This window comes from Nycticebus coucang, chromosome X (assembly GCF_027406575.1).
Source record: "Nycticebus coucang isolate mNycCou1 chromosome X, mNycCou1.pri, whole genome shotgun sequence".
In the NCBI taxonomy this organism is placed as follows: domain Eukaryota; kingdom Metazoa; phylum Chordata; class Mammalia; order Primates; family Lorisidae; genus Nycticebus; species Nycticebus coucang.
The window spans coordinates 137550586-137561889 of record NC_069804.1 but is presented as its reverse complement, the minus strand read 5'-3'; the positions used below and the strand labels follow the sequence as shown (position 1 = coordinate 137561889).

The 11304-nt window shown below is 38.2% G+C and overlaps 1 non-coding gene across 1 annotated transcript; it reads left to right on the top strand.

Annotated features, from left to right (window-relative positions):
• The first annotated feature begins 7240 nt into the window (after positions 1–7240).
• On the top strand, positions 7241–7377 carry LOC128578832 (small nucleolar RNA SNORA2/SNORA34 family). Its single transcript, XR_008377936.1, has one exon. It is a non-coding gene; the product is annotated as a small nucleolar RNA SNORA2/SNORA34 family (small nucleolar RNA).
• Positions 7378–11304: the final 3927 nt, after the last annotated feature.

The following is an 11304-nucleotide window of genomic DNA, read 5'->3' as shown; positions in this document are numbered from 1 at the left end:
TGGTCTTTATGAAGGATGGGTCTGAGAATATCCTGGACAGCTGGTGTAGTTATGGCAATGTTCTTCAACATGTGAATGTCATTAAAGTATTTAATTTCTCCATCATAAATGAAACTCAGTTTCCTGGGTACAGGATCCTGGGTTGAAAGTTATTTTGTTTCAGGAGATTAAAAGTTGATGACCATCGTCTTCTAGATTGAAAGTTTTCTGCAGAGAAATCTGCAGTTATTCTAATATTCTTCCCCTGTAGGTGATGGTTTTCTTTCATCTGGCTGCTTTCAGAATTTTCTCCTTCATATTAACTTTAGTGAAATTATTTATGATGTGTCTGGGGGATGTCTTATTTGGGTTGAGTCATGCTGGAGTTCTGAAACTGTCTGCTATCTGAATTTCAGAATCTCTTGGTATGTCTGGAAAGTTCTCCTTCATAATCTCATGAAGAAGAGACTCTCTGCCTTGTGAAACCACTTTGTCACTTTTGGGGATCCCTGTAAGACGAATATTGGTTTTCTTTGAATTATTCCAGAGCTCTCAGAGAGTGATCTGTTTTTGCTCTCCATTTCTCTTCCTCTGTGAGAGTTTGGAGCGTTCAAAGCTTTGTCCTCAATGTCAGAAATCCCTTCTTCTGCTTGCTACATTCTGTTACTGAGGGATTCTACTGTTTTTGAGATCTTTGAGGGATGCAACTTCTTGTCTCAATGTGTCAGAATCTTTGGTCATTTGGTCTTTTAATTCGTTGAATTCTTGAATTATCTTTTGGGTTACTGCTTGGAATTCTAATATGATCTTATTTGCTATCCAGATACTGAATTCGATTTCTGACATCTCAGTTATTTGTTTGTGCATGGGATCTTGTGCTGTGTCTGCTTCATTGATCCTTTGGGGAGTTGATCTACTCTGAGTATTCATATTGCCAGAGTTTTACTGTTGATTTTGCCTCATGATTGTCTTTCACCGTTGCCTCTGGCCGTCCTCAGAGTTGGGGAGGTATCTCTTCATGATTAGACTCCAGCTGGATCACTGTATTGTTGCTGGATCTTTGTAGGGAGTGAACCTGTGTAGTTCCTCTGAGGTTGCCGCAGCCAAGGGAGTTCTGGTTGTAGAAGCAGGTCCAGAGTATGACACACCCAGATCCAGCAAGAGGGTGGTGGGTGGTGCACACGGTTCTGCGAGTGCCTGGCAACCAGTGGCTTTGGCACAGAGAGCCCAAGGCTCCAGCAGTCTCTTGCCAGGAGAAGGGCTCCGTGCAGAGGCAGGGAGGGCTCCGGAGGGCTCGCAGCTACCAGAGTCCCTGGCCAGATGAGCGGGCCAGTGTGGTGGCAGGGAGGGTACAGGAGGGAGGATGTGGGGTTGCCCGGCTCACGCAGTTCCTGGTCAGGCAGTGCAGAGGCCTTGCAGGTGCGGGTTGCAGGTCAAGGTTTGTGGTGCAGCTCTTACCGAGGTTGGTTGGGGAGGCGCAGCTCTTTTGGAGCCATCAATGACAGAGGTATCACACTGGAGAACAAAGGGGAAATTTGTCTTTAACAGCAGGTATGAAAGTTAACCTTCTTCTGACACTGCAAATTATTTTGTTGGGTTGACTGGAAACTTTGGCAATAATATTTCAGATGGATTGTAAGGGGGAACAATGATATAATCAGGAAGGAGAACCAGCAAGGAGGTGTCATTCATTATATTAGCCTCCAAACTTGCACCAGGCCTCTGTGATGGCTCTCATCTTCAAGAGGGAGACCTTTTGGTTTGTTGACTTTAGAAGCAGTAGTTGGTAGATCAGATATTAACATAGAAATATTTCATTGAATATACTTAAGAAATATGGCCTCTCTTTGATACTTTTGTGGCAGATGTATTTCTGAAATGAAAATGTGGATTTTAATTATTTTTAAAAACCAGATTATATTTCCCTCAGATCTGTTCTCTGAGGGAGAGAGAACATTGGTTCTCAAACTTGGTTCCCTGTTGTAATCATGTGGGTAGTTTTATGAAACTGGGACCCATCCCCACTGCGTCTGACTTAATTGGGTATGAAGTATGGTCTGGGCATCAGGATTTTCAAAATCTCTCCAAGTGATTTTAAAGTTTAAAAACTGTTTATCTAACTCTTCAAGATGCTAACAGGTCTTGAATTTGAAGGAGCTTTAGAGGTTATGGATAGTTCTTAAGTGAGGCTGAAACTTTTAAAGGGGAAGAGATGGTTGGGTCCCTGTTTCTATAAGAATAGGCTAGTGAAAAATAAATTATGTGAATTTTGGCTCCATAAATCAAACTTTATAACAATTCTTATGCCAGTTAACATGTCTTTTGTCCTATCTCATACAACTAAGAAATTAATAAATTTAATAATCATTTTGTTATGATGATATACCCCTCATTTTCCCATTTTGTATATTTGGATATTTATTAGATTTTCTGAGACTGAGGACAACCTGTCGTCATGTAATGCAGTGCACCTGGCTCTTGTCATGACTAATGATGAAATATGGCTAGATGGGGTGGTAAGGAATATTGTTCAATCATGTTTTACCTATTTGCTGGAGGTATCTTAAGAAGTAAGTAAAAGTAATATTTTACTAGAAATTATCAGCAGGAAGCAGATAGTAAACGGTCTCTTTTACACGCCTATATTTTGTCCTCCCTGATCAATAAGACCAGTCAGTACTTATGATTATCTATTGCTTATCTATAATTGCCTTCAACAGTGACATTAACATTCTTTTTGCAGAGTCCTAGTATATGGTAGCAGGTCATTGGGTATCTGTGGCTTGAGTGGTTTGCTCACTTGTCAGGTAGGGATGTTATTGGATAGACAATGTTATAATATTTTTTTTTCTTTTGAGACAGGGTGTCACTTTGTCACCCTTGGTAGGATGCTGTGGTGTCACTGCTCACAGCAACCTCAAACTGTTGGTCTTATGCGATTCTGTTGCCTCAGCCTCTCAAGTAGCTGGGACTGCAGGTGCCCACTACAATGTCTGGCTTTTTTTTTTTTTTTTAGAGACAAGTTCTCACTCTAGTTCAGGCTGCTGTTGAACCTGTGAGCTCAGTCAGTCCATCCACCTCAGCCTCCCAGAGTGCCAGGATTACAGGCGTGAGCCATTGTGCCTGGCCTGTTATTTTCTTTACTGGCCAAGGTCTGGGGACATAGGTTTCAAAAGTTATCACTTATTTCATTTAAAATATCAGTATTTAGTTGAGTTGTATTATGATTTTCAGCTTTTGGGTGATTTCAATTATTATACTATAATGTTGACTGTTATATATTAGTGCCGCACCCCCGGCATCAAGCCGTGGCGGGATGGCTCTGTCCGCGTTGTAAAAACTGTGGTAAGGCGGTGAGTGCTCCCCGGAGCGTTGCCCCCGGTCCCCCTGGCCTGCGACAGCAGCGCATAAGTTGCCTAGCATGCCTTTTAGTGAACGTAAGAATTCATGAGGTGCGGCATAAAGGCCTGAATAACCTTTACCCTGAAACCTGTTTGAAACTTGTTTGTTGAGTTGAATGGTTAATTGTTGCTTGAATGTCCTCAGAAACTAAGAATAAACATAATGACTTACTAATCCATGACTTCATCTATACAATGGAGACTAAATGTCTCCAAGGGAACACGTTCCCACCATAAAGGTCAGTTAATTGAAACAATGTATCAAGAGAATGCAGGGATGATAAGTTAAGATGTTCCTACCAGATACCCGCTCCCTCCGGTCTCTTATCTCTACCTTATGTCCCTTTGAAACTGTTTCTTTGAAATAAGTTTTCTATGAAATTGCTTTCTCTATAATTTTGTCACTATACACTTAAAACATATACATAATTCACTATCAATTCACTAACAACATAAAAATCATAATCAAATATAAAAATATAAAAATACAAAATGTGAACAAAGCAGTTTTACAAAGAAAGAAGGTTTAAACATAGATAAAGAGAAGTAAAAGAGTAACTGCTGATAAGCAGCAGTCCTTTGTTCCCCCTTACGGGCAGAAACATTGTCTAAGAAAAGACGGTTGACTACTCCCATCTACAAAACTCGATAAGAACTTTGTAAGCATCAGCAAGTCATAAAAATATCTTTTGTAGTTTGTAAGACATTGTCAAAAATGTATAAATACCATGCCTAAAAATCAGTAAAGTACAGCTGCTTTCATCATCACTTGTGGTGTCTAGTAGTCTGTCAATTCACCCTGCGTCGACCTTCCAATCAACCTGAGCCGTTTCGCCCTGAAAGCCCTCGGACTGAGACTCATTCGACTGGCGGTCCGCGGCATATTAGTGTCCATTTTACGTTATCTTTAATATGCCCAAAAATGTGTTAGATTTAAGGCCTCTAAATTTTTCATTTCCTTTCCTTTTTTTTTTATCTTTTCTTTGAGACAGAGTCTCACTTTGTCCCCCTAGGTAGAGTGCTATGCCATCATAGCTCACAGCAACTTCAAACTCTTAGGATCAAGAGATCTTCTTGTGTCAGCCTCCTGACTAGCTGAGACTGAAGGCACATGCCACAATGTCCAGTTAGTTTTTCTATTTTTAGTAGAGTGGGGTCTTTTTGTCAGGCTGTCTTGAACTCTATAGCTCAAGCAGTCTATCCACCTCAGCTTACCAGAGTGCTAGAATTATCAGCATGAGCCACCATGCCTGGCCTAAATGTCTTTTCAGAGTAATAATGTAAGTGTAATGAAATTGGAAATCATATTTGTGAAAATAAAGGCTTTAATTTTATGAAAACCCATTTATTCTACTTTTCCTTTCTTTCTTTTTTGTACTTTGTGGTTTAGAGCTACTGCTTTAAACCTAGTCCACTATTTATCAGGGAAACTATAATAATTTTATTTTTTTATAAAATATTCAATTATGCTTTACCATATGGTGAACATCATTTATACATAAAAGCTACTCGCTGTTCTACCTTTGAAAATCGTTAGAGAATCTCAGTAAGGGGTTTCTAGCCATCTGTTTCCCTTTCCAACCTTGTGTTAATGTAGACATCTGCAATGGTGACTCTAGGGTTATTAAGCTGCAGTGTCCAGTTAAATGCCCTTGTGCATAACTCTTTATAACTCAGGCCTGCATGAAATGATAACTTCTACTGCTTTGGTATCACTATGTCTTCACGTGGATTTTCCAGTTTTATTGCTTGAAAAGTGGCTTATCCCTATCTCACATGCATCTGTCTTTTTAGTGAGTTACATCTATTTAAGAAAGCTATTGTAATAAGACCCAAAGATAAGACTTACCTTGCTGTGGTGTAACTAATCACCTTATTAATGGCTTCACTTTTTGGGGTATCATTTTCCATGATGTTTCCTCAAATTGGAGTTCCCCTTTTGTATTTACTTATCTGTTTATGAATCTGTAATGACCAGAAAATGAAGGGGGTGAGAAATAGGTTCAAGAACTATAAAATACTGCCAGCTAAGTCCAGAAATGGAAACAAATCACCTCTAATATGGTAATATAAGTCAATGTGGAGATGATTCAATTTATAAAATATCAGTTTTGTCTCAAATTTTCTGGATGCTCAGGATGGTGAATATTTGTATTTGGATTAATGGTCTCATCATTGTTTAACGAAAGACTATGTCCTTAGCTATTAGTAATTTAACTTTTATTTAAAGGAAATATGTAGTAAGATATGAAATGGACCTATCTTCTTCACCTTCCACATATATTTGTAGTAATAGCTGTAAATTTTTATTTGTAACATTTGTAATCTCACATTTTCATGGCAATAAACTGAAATAAGATATGAACCAGGGACTAAAGAAATAAGATCAAAAACTTTTTTTTGTTTTTGTTGTTTCCACACTGAGGATCAATAAAATGACAGCATACATGAAATGATGACTAAATTATTCAGTTGTGAAAGTAACCTTCAAGTAATATAGTTAGGAGCATCAATTTAAAAATTCAATGCAGGAAAAAATCACTTTTATATAACAAAATAATAAGGCAGATAAATAGTGAGATTCCTGTAAACTTGTAATTCATGGAGCTCTGCACAGCTATTTTGATCTACTGAGTGAATTGGTAAGAAACAGTAAGAGGTAATTTTCTCATTTTGTGCAGTGTTTCCATTCTATCACTAAATACAGATCTCTGAACTAAATTATAGGCACAGAGTAATATTCTGGGTGGGTAAGAGACAAAGCAACTCAGTGACAGTTTTGTATGATTAAAAACTAAAGCAAAACTCCTGAGTCTGATAACCACAAAATCTGTTTATTGCCAGCATAATCTTGGCAGTGACAAGTTATGTTCATATTATTCGATGAGACAAAGGGTCAACTATTTTTTAAAAAACATTTTTCTTGCTTTATAAGCATTTGGAAGTGCTTACTGCTGTTTCCTCAGGGCTTTTACTGACCTTACATGTGGGTTATATTTTGAAGTAACTAACAGTGGGAGGTTTTAGTGGCTTACAGTAAAGAAAGGGCAAGGCCTCTTAGACCATCTTTTCACTTTACTAAATAAAGGTTGAGTGTATTTGTGTACATACAACTTAATTATGTTTCCTTGGCCAATTGTGAATGCCTCAAGGGCAAAGATTTCAGTCTTTGCTTTATTTGGAATTTCATAGTAATTGCTCATAGTAGGCACTCAGTAAATGTAATTGAGAACATGTATCATATAGTGTCTACAGTGCCAAGTCCATAGTCAGAAAACACTCAGTTGATTATTTATTTTTATTATTATTATTTTTTGAGACAGAGTGTCACTATATTGCTCTTAGTAGAGTGCTTTGACGTCACAGCTCCCAGCAACCTCCAACTCTTGGGCTTAAGTGATTCTCTTGCCTTAGCCTCCCAAGTAGCTGGGACTACAGGCGCTGGCCACAATACCTGTCCATTTTTTGTTGCAGTTGTCATTATTGTTTAGGTGGCCCGGCCTGGGTTCGAACCCACCAGCCTTGCTGTGTGTAGCTGGGTCTGTAACCACTGTACTATGGGTGCTGAGCGGATTATTTTGTTATTAATAGTAAACCAAGTGGTTCAGTGCTTTGATATAAACATTCCAAACATTCATACATATTCATGTTGAGTGCTTACCACTGAAGAAGGTGCACCCAACAATTTAACCCCAAATTATTGATACTTACCCCCAAGGAAGAACTTTGACTTGTGATGGAGGCTTTCCTTGAAGGAAGGAAAAACTCTTGTTGATAGGGCTGTAGAATCTGGCAGGAAGATTCACTTTTAGATTTCATAGATAAGTTAAGAGTTGAATTTCAAAAAAATTGTGACTTTGTTGGCCCTGAATCAAGGCCAGCAGTTTGCTAAAGCTGTTGGTTTCAAGCAGGAGCCTAAAGAATTATCTTTCTATGGTCTGTTGGCCATTTCAGAACTTTGGAAATGTAATGGTCAATTCATTAGAAAGAAACAGTATGAAAAAAAAAAAAATTGTGACTTTGGTTTAATACATTTTAGCGCAGATTCTGGTGTCTCTTCTGAATACAGCTGACATGTTTGGAATGCATCAGTGTAAATGGTGCCTGTTAGTGGACTTACAATTTCTGAAGAAGTGTAAACAAACAAACAAACAACTTTCTGCTTAGAATTCTGCTTTAGACCAGCTCAAAAGGTCGAGCAGTAGCTGGCATGGTTCATTAGAGGATTTAATTGACCTTGAAATGTAATGAGTTTTGTGTGTATGTATTTATTCTCATTTTGAGGGCCTGTTGTTACTCTGGGTGCCTCTTTTCAGTATTCTTAAATATACAGTAACATATTTTTCAAAGTTATTATCGCTCTTATGTTCCCCCTTTGAGGCCACTTGTTTGTGCCAGACGTTTTTCTGCCTCTTCTGATTTTGGTTTTGAAATTCTTTCTTTTTTTAATTTTTATTATTCCCGTACAAACATAATTGAAATTGGTTTGGAGAGCCTTTTAAAGAACACTTTTCGAGCTCAGAGTTTACCTCCCTCTGATTGAAAGCCACAGTAGAATAATACAGGGAAAGTAAACACGTGGGCTTATATAGTAATAATTACCACTTCAAAAATGTAAAAATTATCATTAATTCAAAGAAACTTCAAATGTTCTGTGGTCACACAGCATAAAATCCTAGGACTGCAAGAGAGTTCCTGTGGTCATTTGATACTTCCATGAGTCTTCTGGAAACTTAATAGCCTCTGAGCTTTCCTTTAGCCTGAGGCGCAAAAGGATCCTGCTGCTTGCTTCATTGGGATTGAAAATAGCGGGCAAAAGAAAATCTTATGCAAACACAGTATGCAAAGCTTCTCATATACAGATGACTTTGTAGACTTCCTATCAGTAGAAAGTAAGCTTTCTTTCAGTAGTTGGATAAGTTGTACCAAACCGATGGCACCCTCTTGTCTGCGGTCCCTTTAGATCAGGACACATATTTTTAAGATGTGAGTTGGGTTCAGAGACACAGGCATAGACCAGAGAACTGAGTGAAGGCCAAGCCTGCGCATGAAGCAAGCAAACTGCTGTGGTTTCTGAAATGCCTACTTGCCTGCAGATAACAACATATCCTAACCACATGGCAAGTGTATGGTTCCTGGGTGGTGGTGGTGGGCTGTTCTATCCTGAGAACCAGAATGGAGGATACTGAATGAGTGAAAGGCTTTGCTGTATCCAACGGGATTGGTGCCTGGGTGGAGTTGAGTTAGGAGATAGTAAAGGATGAGACATTAGCAAATGTGTATGGGAAATTCGTGGACTGAACACAGTCTTGATCAATTTGGGGGGACAAAACAGTAAGAATGACTGTATTTTGGGTAGTGCCTGTGGTTCAGTGGGTAGGGCGCCAGCCCCATATACTGAGGGTGGCAGGTTTAAACCCAGCCCCAGCCAAACCGCAACAACAACAACTTACAAAATAGCCAGGCATTGTGGTGGGCGCCAGTAGTCCCAGCTACTTGGGAGGCTGAGGTAAGAAAATCGCCTAAGCCCAAGAATTGGAGGTTGCTGTGAGCTGTGATGGTACGGCACTCTACCGAGGGCTACAAAGTGAGACTCTGTCTCTTAAGAAAAAAAAAAAAAGAGTGACTGTACTTCAAGAGGGAAGACGAGTATGAACTGCAGGTTTTGAATGCATTTAAAAAATTAAATTAAGTTTTTTTAATGTTAAAAAAATATTTTATTACCCCCCATATCATGCTGGCAAGCAAAGGAATATTCTTTGACTATTTATTTATTGCACATTTCTCTTGGAAAGGTCTGGCCATATAGGTAGTACTGACAGACTTCCCAAAGCATAGTAAATTCATTCTCTTATGTGACCTTCATCAAGTAACTTATCTTTTTGGATGTTTTTTACTGTAAATCTACTCATTGCTCAGACTAGCTGTGAGACTAAATGGTATATGCTGTTGATCGACAGTCACTTAGTCCCTCAACAAACATTTATTGAGAGCCTAGTACATGGGCTAGGTAATTCACAGTACAGTTTATTCATTCGATAAATACTTATTTAGCACCCACTCTGTATTTTTTAATACAATATATAAATATAGTATGAAGATCTCTTTTTCCAATCTCTCGTTCTCTGTGCCATATAACCGTTTACTTTTTACCTTATCTATATTTCATTATTATAATTAATATGTCAAAATTTCCTTATTGGAAAGTTTTCTGTTATACATAAATAAATGAGACTATATGTGAGATCAACTTAAAAGGTATAAAGCAGCATAAAAATGTGGAGTGGTATTGATATTCTTTGTAGTCACTATCACCCTTGATGGGGCAGTGATAAATAGCTCATGGAGAAACATAGAGTGACTAGACTACCCCCTCCCAGTCTCTGCAAGAAAGTGGTATCCAACAGTTGGATGGATCAGAAAGAATGTGATGGGGCGGGGGAGAGGGGAGTTTCTCTTTCCTCTAGTCTCTCATTCCATTTTACCAAAGCTGATCTACTTTGGGACAGCATGATTCTTAAGGCTCCCTGTGGGTTATAAGTGTGCTTTTAACTGTGACTATTGATGCTGTTGCTACAGACCCCCTCTGACTTTCTTTTACATGTTTTATGCTGTAAAGGGATTTTTAAAAAGATCCATCTCTTGCTCTCTCCCCATGAATAAGGTACATCAGATTGGTTTTGCAGGGCTGAGTTTTCACCAGTACTTTAGTTGTACTGGAGTCAGATGCTTGCAGGAAGCCCCTACTGAATTGTAAATGCTCCAGTCCCCAGAGTGTACCTCAGTGCACCTCTGTAAGCAGCCAGTCGTTTTTCATTAAGCTGTGATTTGATTAGATAAAAATAAAAGTTGCTTGAGCATTCATTTTTGCAGCAGTCCGTAACAAATTTATGCAAATTCCTGTGCCACTAATCTGCATGCAAAATATAAAAGTGTGATTACCAAGCCATGTGCACCTGTATTGAAGTTTAATCAGGTACAAATATTAATGGAAAGAATAAAGCTTTTAACAAAAGTCTAAGCTGTTTGAGGTTTGTAAAATATTGCAAAGAGAGGTTTAGTGTATTAATGATAATTTTGTTGTTTTCAGATTAAACAAATTATTTTTTAAAGGAAATCCCAAACAAGACAATTCTTTAGTGGCAATTGGGAAATGCAGGGCTAATTTATTTGGCTGATTTAATAGCAAAGGTGTGATTTAACTGTTTGAAATATATAAACTGGGGAGGAGGTCTTAATACAAATACAGTGGTTCTAGGCATAGAATGGTTCTTTTACATCTAGCACAGTGTCATAATAGATGCTCAATAAATGTTTGTAAAAATTCTTTATTCATGTTAATTGCATGTATCATTTAAAATGCAACAAAAAGAATAGTATATCAATTTCCAAGTAAGCGAAAGTCTGTGTTTTATATTTTACAATGGCAAGGAAAAGCAATATTATTGATTGCTAAGAACTGTGCTGGACACATTAAACACATTCTATTAGTTAATTCTCTGAACAATTTACAAAGTAATACCTCACGTTTAGAGATGTGAAACTGAACCACAAATAAGTTGAAAACATGGCTACGAAGCATGTAGCTAGTTTGACTCCAAGGTCCCAACCTTTCTTCTGTATCACAGAACCATATTGCTCCATTCTATATCTCAAATAATGCATGAGTCCTTATAGGGTGCCAATGGTGTTTACCTGAGAACATTAGGGCTCTAAATCTGAACCCCACCAATCTTTTACATTAGAGTATGAAATTCCAAATCTAGAAAAGATATTATGTTGGAGGACTGATCTCTACCAATATACTTTTTCTTTTCTTTCTTTCTTTTTTTTTTTTTTTGAGACAGAGTCTCACTTTGTCGCCCTCAGTAGAGTGCTATAGTGTCACAGCTCACAGCAACCTCCAACTCTTGGACTTGAACAG